Genomic DNA, 21,210 nt, shown 5'->3' with positions numbered 1-21,210 from the left:
ACTGGTGATAAAGATAGACCCTCCCGGAGTACTGGCTAGCGATCGGGGCCTGGTCAGTCCTTGAGCAGATGGGATCTCCCCTGGCCAGGCGGAGTTGTAGGCCTCCCAAACTGACTGTACTCTTCTGGCTACCTTGCTAGAGGCGGGTATAAGTAGCCCACGTCCCTTAGTGTACCGTGTGGTGCTCACTCGTATGGCCGGTGACTCGGGGCCTTCTAGTGGCGTCCGCTCCACGACGGCGGTGCTGGTCCCACGCGTGTGACCGTGCCTTCGGGTTTCTTGGCCAGAGGACCTGAAATCCCCTGCCGGGCGGTTTCTGCTGCTGGGTAAAGATTAGTCCCCACAGCCTCGGACTCCGGGTCCGGTGATAGCTTCTCAGTCAGGGCGAGCTCTGCAGCTGCCAGCCCCTGACTCCTTATAGCACTGCTCCCACAGAGCTCCTGATGTTCTTTTCCTAGATCTGCTTCTCTTCTCTGTCTCTACTTCTTCTCTACTCACTCACCCTGCCTCAGCCCTAGGTTTATATAGGGGAAGTTCTTCCCCTCCCAGGACTGGGCAGGAGGTGTGGCATGCATAGGATCCCTGACCAAGAGACCTCCCACCTGCTCTCAGACATAACATTGCTGTTACCGTGGAAACCAGACCCCTGGGGTGCCACATATGCATCATTAGTCTATGGACCAATCGGCGCACACGTTCTGACCTTGTTTTGCGGGGGATTTCAGGCGCATGCCCCGACGGGTACACAGAACGCAATGTGAAAGTACACTTAACTGCACTAAGTGCAAGAACCTAAAGCAAAACCAAAAGAAATTAACTAAAGTACAAGTTTGTGTACATGCAACATGTAGTAGGTATGTTCACATTGGCCATTAAGTAGACAAAACCTGAGATAGAAACAAAATGAATTCCAAGCAGAAGATGCCTAAAGAATGGTCAAGTCACTACTTTTTACCTCTCCTCATTTTTGGAACCCTGGAGCGGTTAAAAGGAGCTAAAGTCTGAATAGTTGAACAGCAAGTTGTTCTTGCATTGCAGTACAAATGTCCATTCTCTTTAGTATTTTAGTGCTTTTTTTCCGGCAGGTTACGGAGCGGAACCCACCTGTGTGCATATACCCTTAGTTCTCTTCCACCGGCCCTCGCTCCCAGATGGATATTAAAATTGTGAGGCGGAAATGCATGTCACTGGGGATGATTCTTTTACACAATGGAACCTCATTATCATGCTGCAACGTCTTTAGTGGATAGGTGACTCATCAGCACTGTGTGTTATTCAGTCTTTATGCATAAACCACAGTGATGTATAGGGAAACTTGACTTCTATTTTTAGAATGGCATTAATTATATGGCTGTAATCTACGAAACTGGAATTAATCTTTTCATGTGAATAAACTGTTTTAATTAACACTACAGTACATTCAGTTGACAGTAACTGCGATTCATGCTGCCCAAACCACAGGCAGCATGAATGGGGTACTAGATACTTTATTGCAGCCATCTATATTTTACTCTTGAAACACTATGGCATTTTAGAGGATGTTTACTTTGTAAAGCCGACGCATCTCGGATGAGTAGTCCGAAGCAGGTCCCCGGTGGCTTCACTCTCGTCTATCCCAATAAAAGGCCAAATTAGGACACCGCTGTATCCAAAGGCAACAGAATTGCTTCATAAATGTAGTGTCATGTCTCCAAGTGATTACCTTCTATCAGCGCTATACAGCCGCCCTAAGTGTTGAAGGACAGATAACATAACATGCAATTTTGTGATAAGTAGCATTCTTACTGTAATAAAAATGGAGAGAACAGTTAGGAACATGACAAGAGTACGCTCTGTACACCGTGTAATATTCCCAGTGCTTATATCATTGAACTGGTTAGTGACCTGGCTCGATGTGTAGTTTAGACAGGAACCTCACTTGATCAAATGGGTGACTATCAGTTTCCCCTGAAAAGCTACAAAAAAATTCTTGGAGACCTTTCCCACCACTTCTAAATGGTTAAAATTACAACCAGAAGCACAGACTGTTTCTTTTGAACTGGATTCTTATGCTGAAGACACACTTGGGTAATTTACAACCACAAAGACTGGCATATGGCAGCCTTACACTAGAGGCATCGCTTTAAAAAATGTGCAAATTTGCCAACATTAATAGGACCGTGTCATAATGTGAGTTCATACACCCCCCATTGACTGGGGGAATGGTAACAGGCATTTGTTAATTTATTCATAAGTTTCCAGGAAGAAGAAATTATTTATAAGAAATTCTTCAAGTCTTATTACATTGAGACTACAAATACTTACTGGAAATGGAGATGGAGGGGTGATCAAATACTTTGTGTCTTGGGTGGTGGCAATGCTTGGAAATGCAAGTCCAGTTATGACCTAGTTTGCATTATTCAAAGTTTAATTTCTGTTTAAGACCTTTTGACTTTTATTATTATTATTATTATTATTATTATTATTATTATTATTATTATTATGCGCCATTGATTCCATGGTGCTGTACATACAAAATAAGAATATCACTACAGTAAACAAACTAACAATGATAGACTGGTATGGAAGGAAGAGGACCCTGCCCTTGTGGGCTTACATTCTACTTTCTATATATATTATGCCACATTTATCGTGTGTATGTATATTTATCCACAGAAAAATCTGTAAAGGATTGCTCTGTCTCTTGGGAGTGGAGCAATTGACCATGATGTGTCAATGTTTGGGTCTAACATTCAGCACTCGCATGTCTCTTGAACATTTAAAGAAGTTATCCAGTACTTTAGATTACCCCCCCCCCCTCCCCAATGTATCCCCCCCCCCCCAGGGCCCCTAAGGATTTTTGTAATTAGCTTACATTGCAGATACTGCCTGTGAGCGGCGCTATCCTTGGCCGCTCACAGGCATCTGACGCGCCCCTGGGCCTACTTGGTGTAGCGTTGCGCACGCGGGGACTACCCGGAGCCGGGCCTGTTGGGGGTAGTAGTCTCGTGGCGGTGACCCGGTCCGTGCCCAGGGAGTCAAACTGTGTGGCTGAGTATTAGCAGTAGATGTTGGATGACTACGCCACCCGTTGAATGCAGCTATGGAGCTGCCGCTGCAGGGTAGACCGCTGAGGCCGGTGGTACGATTGTGCAGCGTAGATGGTATAACCCCCAACGGGAGGGGTATGGCCTCAGGGCAGCCGACGTGGATGATGGGGGTAGCAGGAACCACTCAGAGACGATGCGGTGTAGTTCAGGGTCTTTACTGGTGATAAAGATAGACCCTCCCGGAGTACTGGCTAGCGATCGGGGCCTGGTCAGTCTTTGAGCAGATGGGATTTCCCCTGGCCAGGCGGAGTTGTAGGCCTCCCCAACTAATTGTACTCTTCTGGCTACCTTGCTAGAGGCGGGTAAAAGTAGCCCACGTCCCTGAGTGTACCGTGTGGTGCTCACCCGTATGGCCGGTGACTCGGGGCCTTCTGGTAGCTTCCGCTCCACGACGGCAGTGCTGGTCCCATGCGTGTGACCGTGCCTTCGGGTTTCTTGGCCAGAGGACCTGAAATCCCCTGCCGGTCGGTTTCTGCTGCTGGGTAAGGATTCGTCCCCACAGCCTCGGACTCCGGGTCCGGTGATAATTCTTCAATCAGGGCGAGCTCTACAGCTGCCAGCCCCTGATTCCTTGTAGCACTGCTCCCACTGAGCTCCTGATCTTTCTTTCCTATAGCTGCTCCTCTCCAGACCAGACTACGTCTCTGTCTGGGACTCCTCTTCTCCTCTTCTTAACTCCCTAACCCTGCCTCAGCCCCAGTTTTATATAGGGGAAGTTCTTCCCCTCCCAGGACTGGGCAGGAGGTGTGGCATGCATAGGATTCCTGACCAAGAGACCTCCCACCTGCTCTCAGACGTAATATTGCTATTACTGTGGAAACCAGACCCCTGGGGTGCCACACATCACGTGACCCCCACCTGCAGCCGACTCAGACACCCAGCAGCCACCACAGGGACCCCAGCGCTGAGTCACGCCTCACTTGTCGTGACGTCAGCGCGGGGTCACATGATGCCTGTGAGCGGCCAAGGATAGCGCCGCTCACAGGCATTATCTGCAACGTAAACTAATTACAAAAATCCTTTGGGGCCCCGGGGAGAAAAGGGGGGGGGGGGGGCAGTAAAGTACTGGACAACCCCTTTAATATTAAGACCTTGTGAAAGCATAGTGTATGCATCGGTTTACATAGCAGCGTGCTGTACATCCCTATCTCTAGCTGTATTCTTGGGTAAGCTAGGGCTGAAGCACAGAGATTGTAGGGCTCGGTTGCACGAGCGTCTGACCAAGTTTTATCTTCTGCTCTCCAGAAGTGGTAATGGTTATTTAAAACTCACCAGTAGTCTTGCAGTTCCTTGTTGGAAGATGCATAATGACAAACTTCACAACTCTATGGACATGTGTGCAGAGCCTAGACTGGGATCTGAAAGGCTGGACTTCATTCTAAGTAAGTTACTGTAGTTAAAGCCATCAGTATCTCCTTGGAAAAGGACAAAAGCACACGCAATGCTACTTGATGCTTTTTACTACTACTTCAGTAGTTTGGGGTTTCCTAAATGCATTTAGTATGTGGGTACACTTGATTGTCACGGTGACCATATGGGGGTGCTGAGGCATAACTAGTAGTTTCATGAGCTTTATGAAAACTTCAAATTGGGTTCCTAAAATTTTGATGCAAAGTAAAATGCTGGTGTTCTCTAATGTGGCAGAGGGACTGTTGGCTTACAGTGGCATGTAAGTTTGGGCACCCCTGGTCAAAATTACTGTTATTGTGAACAGTTAAGCAAGGTGAAGATGAAATAATCTCTAAAAAAACAAAAGCTAAAGATGACTCATTTCCTTTGTATTTTAGGCAAAAAATATGTTTTTTATTTATCTATCTATTTTAAAAATTACAAAAAGGAATATGGGCCGATGCAAAAGTTTGGACACCCTGCATGGTTAGTACCTAGTACCAACCCCTTTTGATAGGATCACAGCTTGTAAACACTTTTTGTAGCCAGACAAGATCCTTTAAATTCTTGTTTGAGGGATTTCCATCCATTCTTCCTTGGAAAATTCTTCCTGTTCTGTGGGATTCCTGGGTTGTCTTGCATGCACTGCTATTTTTAGGTCTAGCCACAGATTTTCAATGATAATCAGATCAGGGGACACTGAGGGTCATTGTAAAATCTTCAGCTTGTGCCTTTTGAGGTATTTTTACATGTATTTATGATCATTATCCATTTGTAGAAGCCATCTTCATTTCAACTTCATCTTTTTTACAGATGGTGTTATGTTTGCATCAATTTTGTTGAAATGTAATTGAATCCATTCTTGCGTCTAAACGTAAAATGTCCCCCGTGCCATTGGGTGCAACTAGTGTTGAGCGAGTATGTTCTATTAACCCTTTCGTCGAGTATGCTCGGGCCGAGCTCCGAGTATTTACAGCTGCTCGGTGATGAGGTTAAATCGCTCCCGTGTGCATGATTTGCGACTGTTTGACAGCTTTATTACGTGGGAGGAATGTCTATTTCTTACACATTGGCAGCTTTATTACATGTGAGGAATGTGTAAGAAATAGACATTCCTCCCACGTAATAAAGCTGTCAAACAGTTGCAAATCATGCACACGGAGCGATTTAACCTTATCACCGAGCAGCTATAAATACTCTGAGCTCGGCCTGAGCATACTCGGACAGAACATACTCGCTCAACCCTAGGTGCAACACAACCCCAAAGCATGATTGATCCACCCCCATCCTTAATGGTTGGTGAGATGTTGTTTTCCTGAAATTCTGTGCCCTTTTTTTTTCTCCACACATACCTTTTGATCATTGTGGCCAAAGAGTTCTACTTTAACCTCATTGGTCCACCGGACTGGTTTCCAAAATGCATCAGGCTTGTTTAAATGTTCTTTTTCACACTGAATTTTATGGTGAGGACGCAGGAAAGGTTTTCTCTTGAGGACTCTTCCATGAAGGCCATATTTGTGCAGGTGTCTCTGACCAGTAGAACAATGTAGCACTCCAGAGTCTGCTAAATCTCTCTGAAGGTCTTTTGCAGTCAAGTGAGGGTTTTGATTTGCCTCTCTAGCAATCCTACAAGCAGCTCACTGAAATTTTGCTTGGTTTTCCAGACGTTATCTTGACCTCCACTGTTGCTGTTAACTACCATAATCCATTTCTTAATTCCATATCAAACTGAGGAAAGGGCAACTTGAAAACTCTTTGCAATCTTCTTATAGCCTTCTCCTGCTTTGTGGGCCTCCACCATTTGTATTTTCAGAGTGCTAGGCAGTTCTTTAGAAGAACCCATGGCTGCTGTTTTTTGGCACAAAGTTAGAGGAGGCTGGGCATTTAGAAAGCTTTGAAATTTGCATCACTTTGTCTCTTCTAACGATGATGGTGAACAAGCCATAACCCTAAAAGGCTAATTAAGAACTTTGACCCAAGGTTTCAGACATCTGAGCACACAAATCTCCAGTTTTTAAAATATATATATTATATATATATATTCTATTATATTATCTTTTTTGCCTAAAATATAAAAGAAATGTGTCTTTAACTTTAGGCCTTTAAGTGATTATTTCAACTTGCTTAACTGTTCACCAGTAATTTTGACCAGGGGTGCCCAAACTTTTTACATACCACTGTGTGTGCACATAACTTTTTTTTTTTCAGGGGAATTCTGCCTGAAATGGTGCAAAAAAAGGAACATATGCACAAGTAGTTTTGACATTGATGTATACATGTTCCTCCTTTTTGTCACTTCTTTTAATGCTCTTGGGCTTTGAAAGCCATGGATAAGTTTAAAAGGTGACCACTCTATTCTTTTAGCTACTTCTGCTTGGATACTGTCACTATTTTAGTGTGTGTGTGTGTGTGTGTGTGTGTGTGTGTGTGTGTGTGTGTGTGTGTGTGTGTGTGTGTGTATACATATATTGTCAAAAGAAGTACAAAAACATCTTTTTCAAGGGCATTCCATAATTTTTTAGGGTATCTCTCCTCGTTTTTTGTTTTTTCTTTTTCCTCTCCCCGCTACAGAAAAGTGGAATATTGCAGGGATCATTGTAATCATCTGACACTTAATTTTTCCCTAGAGAAGTAATGCAGGGACACCAAATTCTTGCATGTTTCCCATTAGATTCATCTGATTTCAGTGTAGGTATGTGCTTTTCTGGAGCTAACGTGTTGGACATAATGCTGAAAATTACGGTACGTACTAGGAGGTCCTGATTATGCCACAATCTTTCTGTTCATTTTGCTTAGTGGAAAGGGATCTTGTGTGATTTATTTTATTTTTTTTTTTCAAGAAATTGTTAGAATATGTCCACTTTGTATGGAACTATAAAAACTCTCGGCCAATTTATCAGTAACTTCCCTAGTGGCTCTACAGAGCTGTGCTGTACTGTTATCCCAGCACTTCCATAGGGTTTGAATGAATGGAGCAGCAGGTCCATCACTCCATTCACATGGGGGGCACAAATCTCAGGCAATAACTACTATATCGGCAGTAGCTTATTATGTGGACAGGTGATTTTTGGACAGATATTGGGGGATAGAAGGTTTGGGCAGTAGGAATTTCATCACCCAATCCTTTTCTTTTTTAAGGGATATGAGCTGCTGCCAGGAGTGTCTGGCAGCGGCTTTCTCATCTCTCACATACCAGCATTCCTTCATTGGAGAAAGCTGTCTGCAGAACAAATGTTCAGCCAATTGCCATCTGATTTGTATGGCCTACTTTAAAGGAGAGGGGGGCAAATAAGTGATTGCCTAGGAGACTTCTTGAGGATGGATCCCCCATAGGATATCCTTAATTTACCATTGATACTTTACAGTCCTAGTTTACCAGGGAATGCAAGACAAACTAATCCCCGTCACTGCCTTACACCTCTAGGGATATTAAAATAATGAGAAGCCATCCAAAAAAATGGTTAAGAGGGGGCTTATTTTCTTATTACACAGGACCCCATGTTCTAGCACCTGCTCTGCTTCCAAAATGCATATCAGAGCAGGATTTATGTAAAAATAACCAGCAAGAAATTCACTAAAATTTGATTAAAAAAAAAAATTAAAATCTAGCGCTGCAATCGGTTCTGTTTTATCATATAGTCTGTGTAGAATGCCATGTAAAGTGATGTTTGCAGGTGGACTTGCACATAAAATGCCTAAACTTTCAGGTATCGGTCACGATACTGTTGTCTGATAACCCGGGACCAAGGGATCTTACACTCTCACTAAATTTAGGGGCACCCTAGCTAACCCTGCTCCCCAGCTTACTTCTGATGGTGAAGGTGCTGGGACCACGTACCTTGCTGTACTCCTGAATGAGCCCTTATCTGTCCCCTCCCCCACCCAGGGAAGTGGAGAGGAATAGTGTATGTAAATACACAAAGCAGACAAACAAGGAAATGACATACAGGGATAAATCAAAACACCAAACACGCAAAATATGCACTCAGACAACAGAGGGATACACCGAAGGAATTAAGAAGGTAAACAAAAATAGAGGATGGGACTATGCACAAAGCCAAAACCTCAAGCAACAGTCACAGAACAACTCTCCTCTACCGATCACCGAATCCTCCACTCCACCAGGCTGTACAAGACTTAACACTGGCAATCCAAATTGCCAGAGCAGAGACTATATAGGAGAAGCAAGTGGCTGATACTGCACAGAACTTCCAAGAAGAAAGCTACAGAGACTCAAAGCTGAGCAGATTAACTCTCTGCACTGCTGAAAGAAACTAGCACAATTTAATTAGAGGTAGAAGTGCTTCTACTCAATGCAGGAGTACGTAAACTCAGACGCTGCGGTCTTATGGCTCCTCTTTAGCGGTAAACCCGTGACCGTATCATCTCATGTTTTCATAGAACCTCCATATCCACATTGACTTTTAAGACTCTGGACGTGGTTACTGAAAAAATTATTTTCAATGCAAATCGTATAGATGAATATAACTTTGGAACAATTTGAATGTTTCAATCTGTATTTAATGTTCACGGGGCACCAGTAATGTGTGATCAGTGCAAATGGACACGTTTATCATTTCTGCAATTCTTAATTTCTAATGCTAAATTACTGGTGTTTATTCTCCTTGCATTTTTGTAATGTGGTGGTTTATGTAGATTGGATGGCTTTATACATATTTAGGCCTCATTCAGACGTCAGTGTTGCACATGTGTTCTATGTTGTGTGTTTTGTTTTTTACTGGATAAATCACATACCCATTATAATCTATGGTGCTGAACACGTGTCAGTGCAAAAATCACGGAGATGTGTCCGTTTTTCTTCAGTATCATGGATGAAAAGTGCCAATACGAGTCTATGGCTATGTTAACACTGTTATAGGGGTAATGTCCCTCATCCTGGTATGCATGGCACCCCAATCCCTCTTCCTGGTATGCTTGGCACCCCTCTATCCTGGAATGCATGGCCCACCTCATCCCTCTCCCTGGAATGCTTGGCACCCCTCCATCCTGGTATGCAAGACACCCCCTGATCCCCATCACGCTGCACACAAAAACCAAATGATTATACTCACCTCCTCTTTGCTCCAGTGCTGCCCATGGGCGTGGGAGCAGTGAATATTCATTTTCTTTAGTAGTGGGCACAGTGTAGGCTGCGACAGGCGGCTGCTGCCTCCTGTGCCCCTTTCATCCCCCATTGCCGCTGTGTACCCACTATGGGTCTTTAAGAGTTTTCACTGCGGAAATTCAGCAGCAAAAGCGCTTTAAACTCTTGGTAATACGTGCCCTATGGTCCCCCAATGATCCGCATGTGCCGTGCACATTCTGCGGAAATTTCCGCTGCAGATTATCATTGTGGAAAAATCCGCAGAATGTCCATTATTTTTGCGTTTATGCAGCGTAATTGCCGCCATTGACTTGCGTTGAATCGCTTAATATCCGCATGACTACATGTGCACATGCCGATATTAAGCGATTCAATGTGCGGATGGTACCCGGGTCTGGAGAAGAGGAGACTCTCCTCCAGACCCGGGTACCATAGTACCTGTTAAATAATTTAAAATAATACGAAAAATACTGTAACTTTGCAAAGTATAGGAGAAGAGTAATTTATCCATGCGTGAAAAACTATTCCGAAACAATAAATATTACTAGTGTCAAACATGGATGTGTGAATGAGGCCTTGGGCTGTGTGCCCAGAGAAGTTTTTGACTGCTTCAAAAATGCAGTAGCTTACAGTTCTAGCAAAGTGGATGCCCTTTATAGAAATCTCATGCCCACTTAATATTTTTTCATTTTTTTTCCCCATTCATAAGATAGTGGTGCCTTCCAAACAGGAGCTGCCTCAAGAATGGAATATATGCTTTGTAAGTCGTTCTTACATACTGTATGTTCATTCTCTTCTGGGGCTTTTTATTTTCTTTACAATTTTTCAGGCAGGTACCAGGCGGAATCTACCTGAAAAGACCTTTTTGATACATCCCTAGAATCAGGATCTCTGCCCCTACATCATACTGATTTCAGATGGGTAAAAAAATCTTGCTGACAGATTCCCTACAAATAGTTTTGCTGAAAGAGCAGTTTCTTGACTGGATATAATTGCAAGTGAAAATCACAGATCCCCCTGCTCTAATCAAAGCAGCTTGACTTCTATATTGAAACTTTGTGGGAACTGAATCGTATAGACTGGATCCAATATTTACAATGCATGTTCTGCCACAGCCAGAACTTTATGTGAACCCTAGTCTATAGAAACTGAGGAGTACCAGGTTTCCATTCCCTGAATCAAGTGGAGATCTTGGAAATGGTAATGCATTGAAAACCAGTGTATTAGAAGGTGCATAGCTTTGCTATGGTTTTGCAAATTCTGCAGCTATAGTAGTAGGGCTGGGCATTGAAACCCAAATTAGATGTTATTTAAACTTTCCCTGATCTCTTGACCCTTCCTGCTCACATCACTCTGCAGGTTTTGGTGACTGGCAATTGGCCATATTCACTTTCATGCGAGCTGATTCTGACATTTCTTAGACCCAGCTGCTCTGGCATTATAACAAATCTCACAATATTGAATTACACCCAGCTCCAGGCGAAAAAAAAAATAGTATCAGCTGATGCAAACAAATAGAACTGTATCCTGTTTTATTATTTTTTTTTTATTTTTTTTAATGAGCCCCATAAGCTGCAGTCTCAAAATATATTATATTCTCTAAATAAATCAGTTACGGTACACATTGTACAGTCCAATCTACCATGTCACTTCCATTTTAGCAGTGCATGAAAAGGTTTTATAAGTAATGTCCCAAAAGATGATAAATAACTGATCACTGGGTCCCAGAACAAGCGCAGGATTGTGCTTGGTAAACCACATACACTGTCAGGTGGGCGCCGTTACACTGAGTAAAATGATACCTTTGTAACTGTGTCATCAATCTCTCAGATTATACACCAAACAAAGCAGAGCTGACCGTGCTTTCTAGAGGACTCTCATTTTGTCCTACTAAAGGCCCTAGATAAAACTGAACTCTGTAGTGATATGGAAAATTATTTCAGGAGACTGCGCCTGAGGGAATACTTCAATGCTACAGAAGATTCAGAACCCACCCGAACTGAAGGAAAAGGGATCTTGACAACCAAGAAGAGGTCAGATTGGACACCTCCACCTGGACAAAACGCTCATTTGGATACATATATAGACTCCTTCAGACATGTGATAAAATCCACCATCCTAGACGCAAACAGGAGACAAGCATCCAACATCAGTGCCCAGGAGAGAAAGGCCATACAATCTTTGAAGACCAACAAAGAAATCATCATTAAACCTGCTGACAAGGGTGGTGCAATAGTCATGATGAACACATCAGACTACATGAAGGAAGCAAACAGACAACTGGTGGACACGCGCTGCTACAAAAAACTGGAGTCTGATCCTACACAGGACTATTACAAGGAACTAAAGTTGGTATCTTGTCTGCCTGACGAATCCATAAGAGCCGATGACCTGATACCAGAGAGTCCAAGAATAGGGAAAATCTATATGCTCCCCAAAATCCACAAATCTGGAAATCCAGGAAGACCAATTATTTCATGTGTGGGCACCCTTATTGAGCAAGTTTCTGGATGGGTAGTGTAGCACCCCGAGGGCTCGGCTGCTACAGGGGTATTGCACCTCAAACCAGAGGTGTGATATTCCACTCCCGGGTAAGGATGGAGTGTGGACCAGGACTCGTTTAGCTGCATGCACCACACACACCCCATTTCCGAGGGACAGGTCAACGGTGCTCCCACGAGACAGGAGTGCAGGCACGACAGCATCTGTCCCTGTCTGGAGTGGGGAGGGGAAAGTACACCCAGTGGTGTAGGAGCAGATAGGGGTGGGTCTTTGGGCATAGGTAGGAGCCCATTGGTTGCTAGTCACCTGGGCTCACACATAAGGGAGGTATTTAAGGTGGGCACCATCTTAGGACAGGGTTCAGTTCAGTCAGGAGTTCAGCCAGAGAGGGCTGACGGGGAGCTGTGGCTCAGTCTGGGCCCTGCTCCAGAGGCAGGCCTGGAGTTGAGGCCAGAAACAGCAGAAAGAGAGAGGAGAAGGAACGGAAAGGAAAGTAAGAAAGGAACTGGAACAGAGGAGAAAGGAAGCAAGGAACACAGAGAGAGGCCCAGAGACGCGAGTAAAGAAGGAACCCCATATGCCCAGGAGATACAGGGTGAAGGGTTGGCAGAGCAGGGTACCCAAATTGGTGGAGGCAACAGACTCCTCAGCCAAAGACCAGAGGTCGTCACCACATCTTGGTGCGACCCCCCCCCCCCCCTCCCCCACTACATCCACCAGGAAAGCATACCGCATAGGGTCAGGGAAACTGGAGATAGGTTTCGCCAACAGAAGGCCCGAGGGAGCTTGACAAAGGTGGGTCACTGGTGGGGACGGCCAGAGAAAGGAAAGGAAGGGAGCCCTGTGCCACGCTCTGGAATTGCCTGGGAGTTGGTCGAGTCCCTTACCTGGTGGACGCAGCACGGCTTGGGCAGTCATCGCCTGCAGGATTGACATGAATAACAACTGTGAGTAAAGCATTGGAAACTGCAACCGCACGTCTCTATGTTTCATCGCCGCACCATTAGTACTGGGACGCTCACACCATCACTCCCACCATCATCCACACTAGCTGCCCTGAGGCAATACTTCTCCCGTAGGGAGTTATTCCATACTCGGCTGCGCAAACTACATCAGCCTCAGGGGTCTGCAGCGCAGCGGCGGTCCCCACTGACCGCAATCCACGGGTGGCGTAGTCGGACATTTGTTATTACACTAAGACTGCCACTGAATTGACCACTCTGGGCACGGACCGGGTCAGTGCCACGGAGACTACATCCCACCAGAGGCCCGGCTCCGGGTATCCCCTACACAACACAGGCCCAGGGGGCGCGTCAACTTTTGGCGTAGTCGGCAGGATCTTTACCAACCCGCCACAAGCGGGTATTGCGTGCCTGAAGAAGATTGTGCATGTACCTTGAAAAGAAGTCTCCCGCCATTTCCAGAAGTTTCCCGCCGTCCGGAGTCGTTTCCCGCCATCAGACGCCATCTTGGACCGTTTCCCGCCGTCTTCATCCGTTTTTCCCGCCCTGGCAGAGCGGACGCCATTATGTGCGCACCAAAAGACAGCAGGAAGCCACCTCCCATCATGGGCCAGGTCCCAGAATGGCGCCAAAGAAGGAGCCCGCCACCACCAGCCATGAATGCAGCAGTGGAGATGTCCATCAGCGTGGGGGGGCTGCCCCTAAGGGTGATTGTCAGCAGATGCCCCCAAGACCACCCCCCATGGGGGCGTATAGGACAGAAAACTCTGGGGCCGGGCGCGGCCTGGATCAGTCTGGACCTGCTGCACCCGGAGATGGAGGGAGCAGCGAACCCCACCAGCACCCTGGCCCGCAGCCTGCTGCAAGCTGAGCCACCCTGCAGCCTGACAGAGTTGCTAGCCCAGCTGCCCAGGGACCCGGACTGTGCGTGCGCAGCGCTGGAAGATTTGAACAGACGGATGGTCCGGGCGCAGCGGGATGTGTTTGCCGGGTGGAGAGAGGAGATGGCCCGGCAGCACGAAGGCAGCCAGTGGAGGATCCCGCCGGGACCGGGCAGCGTGCTTACCGCTGGGCGCAGAGAAGAGGGACCGGCAGCTGCAGACGACGCTGCGGAGGAGGCCACGGAGACCGAGGCAGGTAATGGGGACACCATCACCCCAAGCCCTGGGAACACCAGCCTGCCCTTACCCTCCACTGCGGGACCCGAAGCCCCGGGGACCGTACCTGACATCATGCCTCCACCGCCGCCAGCTAGGCCTCAGGCTGCAAACGTCACTGTCACGCCCCGCCCCGCGCTGTGCCCTCTGAACCCGGGCGCCGTAAAGCGGGAGACGTCACAGGCCGGGACGCAAGGCCCAGCACACCCGGGCGCCGCTGCCTCTCCAGCGCCCCCTACCTTGGCGGTGCCACCCCCGGGCGCGACCAACAAACGACGACAGGCCTGGTCGCAAGGCCGAGTGCCCCTGGGCGCTGTCACCTGCCCAAAGCCCGTGGTGCCACCCCTGGGTGCGGACCTCTATGCACAACATACCAGCCCGGACGGGCTGCCCTTCGAGTGGCCACCGGAGTTTGTCAACCCCCGTCTCCGAAGAGAACAACCCCTGAGTGAGCCTCTGATCCCGGCTCCGGAGCCCGCTAACATCGCTCCACCCCCGCTGGAGGATGCCCAGTCGGCATGGGATCCCATCTGCGAGAATCTCATGGGGTTCACCCAGGAGACCCGGGCGGAAGCAGCCCATCGCCTGGATTGCTGCCGTCAACAGCTGGCCACCTATGAAAGGGAGCGGCGGCAGAGGCGCATCAGGGAGGAGCGACTCCAAGCGCGGAGCAGAAGAGGAGGACCCGTCAGGACTCCCAAGCCATTCGCGGTCCCCGAGCCACCGGGACAGTAGTAAAGTTCCAGCTAGAGCATGGCTGGGGCTTCATCAGAGACCCGGAGGCTGACACTGACGTCTTCGTCACCAGGAGAGACGTGGAAAGCCACTTGGACATCACGGCCGTGACCTGTACCCCGGCGACGTGGTCACCTACACCCGGCACAAGGGCGCTAAGGGACTGTACGCCCTCCATGTCCACCGTCTAACGGAGGAGGAACTGCGGTACCGCCCAGACATGGACTACCCTGAGGGCCCGGACTTGTCTGAAGATTACGAGGAAGGAGCATCAGAAGGACCCCGTCACTGAATGAACAGTAAAATTAACTGTATATAGTTACCCGTCTGGGTATACGAACTGTTGCCAAAGTTGCCCTTATAACCATTACCAGGCTGAGGACTGTGAGCAGCCATTCCCCTATCCCCACTGGCCGAGGACTGAGAGCGGCCATCCTCTAAATAGTTGCGCTTCTTAAAGCGCCCCCTACTGGTTTTATACAAAAACCGCAACGTCTACTTCAAGATTAACTGGACTGTTGCACCTTTACCTGGTCGCAAGTTGCACAGCTGCCAGAACTCAAAAATATGTTTTGAAAATGTTTTACTTGAAAATGCCTGAATGTGAAAAGTTTAATATGCTGCTAAAATAGAAATGCCAAAGTTTATATAGTGTTTCATAAAAGAGTTCCGGTGGCATTAGTAAAATGTTTTATACCTGTAACGTTAAAAAGAGAAGAGTACCTCCCATAAAGGGATGAGTTTTTGGTTAATGTCTTATATACGAATGCATTCTAAAATTTTTGTGTGTTTTTTAAATTGTTTTGCTCTTTTCAAGCCCGAGGACGTGCTGTGATTTACCAGGGGGGAATGTAGCACCCCGAAGGCTCGGCTGCTACAGGGGTATTACACCTCAAACCAGAGGTGTGATATTCCACTCCCGGGTAAGGATGGAGTGTGGACCAGGACTCGTTTAGTTGCATGCACCACACACACCCCATTTCCGAGGGACAGGTCAACGGTGCTCCCACGAGACAGGAGTGCAGGCACGACAGCATCTGTCCCTGTCTGGAGTGGGGAGGGGAAAGTACACCCAGTGGTGTAGGAGCAGATAGGGGTGGGTCTTTGGGCATAGGTAGGAGCCCATTGGTTGCTAGTCACCTGGGCTCACACATAAGGGAGGTATTTAAGGTGGGCACCATCTTAGGACAGGGTTCAGTTCAGTCAGGAGTTCAGCCAGAGAGGGCTGACAGGGAGCTGTGGCTCAGTCTGCGCCCAGCTCCAGAGGGAGGCCTGGAGTGGAGGCCAGAAACAGCAGAAAGAGAGAGGAGAAGGAACGGAAAGGAAAGTAAGAAAGGAACTGGAACAGAGGAGAAAGGAAGCAAGGAACACAGAGAGAGGCCCAGAGACGCGAGTAAAGAAGGAACCCCATATGCCCAGGAGATACAGGGTGAAGGGTTGGCAGAGCAGGGTACCGGAACCCAAATTGGTGGAGGCAACAGATTCCTCAGCCAAAGACCGGAGGTCGTCACCACATCTTGATGCGACCCCCCCCCCCACTACATCCACCAGGAAAGCATACCGCATAGGGTCAGGGAAACCGGAGATAGGTTTCGCCAACAGAAGGCCCGAGGGAGCTGGACAAAGGTGGGTCACTGGTGGGGACGGCCAGAGAAAGGAAAGGAAGGGAGCCCTGTGCCACGCTCTGGAATTGCCTGGGAGTTGGTCGAGTCCCTTACCTGGTGGACGCAGCACGGCTTGGGCAGTCATCGCCTGCAGGATTGACATGAATAACAACTGTGAGTAAAGCATTGGAAACTGCAACCGCACGTCTGTGTTTCATCACCGCACCAGCACCATTAGTACTGGGACGCTCACACCATCACTCCTACCATCATCCACACTAGCTGCCCTGAGGCAATACTTCCATACTCGGCTGCGCAAACTACATCAGCCTCAGCGGTCTGCAGCGCAGCGGCGGTCCCCACTGACCGCAATCCACGGGTGGCGTAGTCGGACATTTGTTATTACACTAAGACTGCCACTGAATTGACCACCCTGGGCACGGACCGGGTCAGCGCCATGGAGACTACATCCCACCAGAGGCCCGGTTCCGGGTATCCCCTGCACAACACAGGCCAGGGGGCGCGTCAGTAGAGTGTGTTCTTAAACCCCTGGTAAAGAGTACACCCAGCTACATTCAGGACACGACAGACCTGCTGAATAAACTAGCAGCAGTAGGTCCTCTACCAGAAGGAACCATCCTGGCCACCATGGATGTGGAATCGTTGTATTCTAATATCCCACACAAGGATGGATTAAATGCCTGCAAAATCTTCATAGAAAATACAGGAATTGTTGCTGATTCTGTGGTCAAACTTACAGAATTCATCCTCACCCACAATTACTTTGAATTTGATAACAACATATATCTACAGGAAACTGGTACAGCGATGGGAAGTAAAATGGCTCCACAGTACACAAATCTTTTCATGGCCAAGCTTGAAAGTGACTTTTTGTCCTCATGTCCCATCAGGCCTCTGGCCTGCTATCGTTTCATTGACGATATTTTAATCATCTGGACGGGGTCTGAGCAACAGCTGAAGACGTTCCATGAACACTTTAATCAATTTCATCCCACCATCAACCTAACACTCAACTACTCCTGTACTGAAATTAACTTTTTGGACACCATCATCAAGCTACAGAACAATGAAATAGAGACATCCTTGTACCGGAAACCAATCGACCGTCCTACATACCTTAAATGGGACAGTTTCCATCCAAAACACACAAACTCTATTGTTTACAGCCAAGCCATCAGATACAATCGGATATGTTCCAACCAGATGGATAGAGACAAACACCTTGATGGCCTCAGAAAGACCTTTTTGAAACAGGGCTACCATCCGAGAACAATTGAGAACCAGATTACGAGAGCCACCAGAATATCAAGGAATCATCTCCTACATTACAAAACGAAACAAGAAAGCAACCGGGTGCCTCTAGTAGTCACCTACAATCCAAATCTGGAGGCGCTAAGAAGAGCTGCACGGAAACTACAACCCTTACTACAAAAAGATGCCCGATTTACAATCCATATTTCCAGACCCCCCACTTCTGTGTTTCAGGCAGCCCCCAAATCTAAGAAGCATGATTGTCAGAAGCTCCCTGTCATCTCCACCAGCTACAGGAACCTTTCCTTGCAACCAGAAAAAATGTAAAACCTGTCCATGTATGACGACCACAGACAAGATAAAGATCCCCAACTCACATCAGGACTATAAGATCCCAGGTACGTTCAGCTGTATCACATCTAATGTAGTGTACTTAATTATATGTACCAAATGTCCAGCTGGGGGTCTTTATGTAGGGGAGACAGGGCAAAGACTCAGAACAAGGATGAATCATCATCGCCACACAATAAAAGAAAAAAGAATAGATCTGCCTGTAGCCAAGCATTTTTGTTCCCCTGATCACAGCATAAAAGATATGAAATTACTGGTATTAAAAGGTAACTTCAAATCTCAAAGAGAAAGAAGAGTCTCAGAATATAAACTGATGATGACCTTTAACACTTTCAGAGCAGGAATGAATGTGTCGCATGGATTTGTCATTCTACATCAACTAAGGAATGTGCTCCTCAGACTCTCAGACCTGTGAGGTCATCACAACACTGGACCTGGTCACAGGACAATAAAACCTTCACACTCCTTATCTATTAACTGCTAAAATATTTATAGCCAGAACTGTTTATTTCTTCCATAATAACTCTGCTTTTCATCACCTGACTTACCTATTGCATTTTTTTTTCTTGTGTCTTATTGTGTATAAATATGTGACTCTTCAGATTTTGTTATACTAGCCTGTTGAAGAGACGTGAGTAGTCTCGAAAGCTTGCAATTTGTTACCATCTTTTCAGTTAGCCATTAAAAGGTATCAACCACTGAGGACTCTCAAATCTAAATATTTTTTTATCTACTGTCTAACACAGTACAAGAATATATATTTTCCCTATACCTTTGTTGATGAAATCCATCCTGTGGTTATTTTATAATCTTTATTTTCATTCCTGAGATAATGATCTGCTCGTGCTTCGGGGCGGCCTTTGGGGAGGGGCTGTAACTGGTGCTCTCATTATGTATTCATGTATGCCTCTCTGGCCTCTGACAAGTCACTGTGCTTTCAGTTACGTGCCTAATATTTTAAATACTGCCTGTGTAATTTGTGTGCGAAACCTGAAATTTACATGCACCAAAATGGCCCGCTCATGCGCAGTAGCATCTCTGTTACCGTGAGATGCTACTGCGCAAGTGCGGCGGGCGGTGCCATATTGCTGCAGGCAAACTTCTTTTTCCTCCAGGAAAATAGCGCCAGCCCTGACTGAATGCGAGAATCACACCCCTATGACTAGACGAGCCAGTTTGATATAACTAAAATTGGCGCTAATCATGAGTATATAGCACTTTATATAATGAAAAAAGCGTGTTAGTGATGCACATTGCATCACTAACAACGAAATGGGGGCAGTTTACATAGTAGACAGGACATGAGAGGTTCCCTTTTAAAGAGGTATTCCCATCTCCAAGATCCTATCCCAATATGTAGTAGGTGTAATATTAGCAGAGACCTCCAGTTGGAAATGTAGTATAGTTTTTCTGATTCTCTCCCTCTCTTCTCATGTCCAGTCATTGCAGGACCTTTGGTATGTATGGTTACAACCACTAGCAACTAGCTGTCACTATATTAGTGGTCATAACCATGGATACTTAAGGTCCTGCAATGCCTGCACATAAGGAAAGACATAGCGAATCAGAAAAACTATTACATTTCTAATTAAGGATATTTGCTATAATTATCCCTACTACATAATGGTGTATTAGCTTGGAGATGGGAATACCCTAAGAATCAAGGCGAGTGTCCTGTTTCTAGCTCCCTTGGGTTTCTACCTTCAGAACATGTAAACTTTCCTGGCGATGTTGGATTAAGATACAGTACACCATTAATGGGCAGATTTTAAATCTATTACCGCACACGGATATTGGGCCGATGGCACAACGCACTGTGTCCTAGTCACAGCGACTCCACCGTTTGTCCACGTACACATTTTGTGTAATTTACTGATTTGTGACCTAATGGAATAGTAGCTGCTACCTTTCTAGCATGGATGTAGTGGTGCGGGCACTGATTGCACGCCGCCTCCGTGCCCTTACTGCTTCAGCTCGCTGCCTCGCTTTACATACAGTGTCTTCAAGTTACAGAATGGCTGCATTTTACATGAAATTGTGCTGCTGCGTCCGCCCAGCGCTGTGATTACAAGTGAAAGCTGTAATTTGGTTTTGTAATGTTTTGCTTAAAGGTATATTTTATATAAACAAACGCTGTGGTTAAGGCTTACTCCAGCCGAGCTTTGGCTTCCAGAAACTGCAGAAGTAGTGTCACCTCCAAGAAATATCATTCTATTCCACAGTCACAGGGACAAGGCAGCCGGGATGGAACATATGTTTTCAACTATACTGTAGTGAAGCCATTCTGCACTGATCTAAAAATAAAGAGACAACAGATGTCCATTTAACCCTTCTGTCCTAGATATGTGGGAACCCTTATTCACCCTACAGATTCTTACACGAGTGACGTGCGGGCTAAGGCTGAAAACCGCAGTCATATTAGAGATCAGATTGGGCTCCTCGATCATCACATACTGTTTATATTTTATATACAACTCTGGAAATGGGTACATGCACACATTATACACAAACTCCATTCTGAAATTGTCCCTGTCCAGATACCCTGTACCCCAGTAATATGGATTTAATCTAATAACCAAGCATTTTACATGTACTGCTCTTGATCTTGGCTCCTGGGCCATTGGATATGGCCTGAGGCTCCTGCAGTGTAGCAGCAGATTTGGATCCTGGCTTTCTATGGAACCCCCATGGAGAAGACAATCGGTTTAACAGTTGCTGATGCAAATTGCCTCTTCAGAGAGGAAGAGGACTTAAACTCTATAGCGCCACCTATTGAAAGCAGCAATCCTACAAGTCCCAATTGACCCTTTAACAAGTCGTGCAATATGACTTAGGATAATAGCCAAATCAGAATCTCAATTTGCAGACACGGTGTTTCGGGCTATTGGCCTTCGTCAGTGCAAAGTATGAGAACTGATTTGGCTAGGTGAGAGGCTAACAGTTGCTGACAAATTTCAAGCCTACATGTAGCGGCACTACCTACCTATTCACTACCTCTATTGGACATGGCAATCGCATGATCAATGATTGTCCCCCCAGCATGGC

General features: G+C 46.5%; 1 protein-coding gene across 7 annotated transcripts in view; it reads left to right on the top strand.

Annotated features, from left to right (window-relative positions):
• TRIM13 (tripartite motif containing 13) overlaps positions 1 to 21,210 on the top strand; it is a 237,204-nt gene that overhangs the window by 73,274 nt on the left and 142,720 nt on the right. For 2 of the 7 annotated variants that reach the window (XM_073662684.1, XM_073662683.1), the window contains exon 1: positions 4,378 to 4,471. The exons of the other annotated variants lie outside the window; for them this stretch is intronic. The gene's annotated coding sequence lies outside the window, so the exon portion shown is untranslated. Of the gene's footprint in view, positions 1 to 4,377; positions 4,472 to 21,210 lie in introns of those variants that run through there. 7 annotated transcript variants of the gene reach the window in all.

The sequence above is a fragment of the Phyllobates terribilis genome, unplaced genomic scaffold (genome assembly GCF_046119375.1).
Source record: "Phyllobates terribilis strain yellow unplaced genomic scaffold, ASM4611937v1 Scaffold_2__4_contigs__length_985480577, whole genome shotgun sequence".
In the NCBI taxonomy this organism is placed as follows: domain Eukaryota; kingdom Metazoa; phylum Chordata; class Amphibia; order Anura; family Dendrobatidae; genus Phyllobates; species Phyllobates terribilis.
This window is presented reverse-complemented; position numbering and strand designations above follow the sequence as displayed.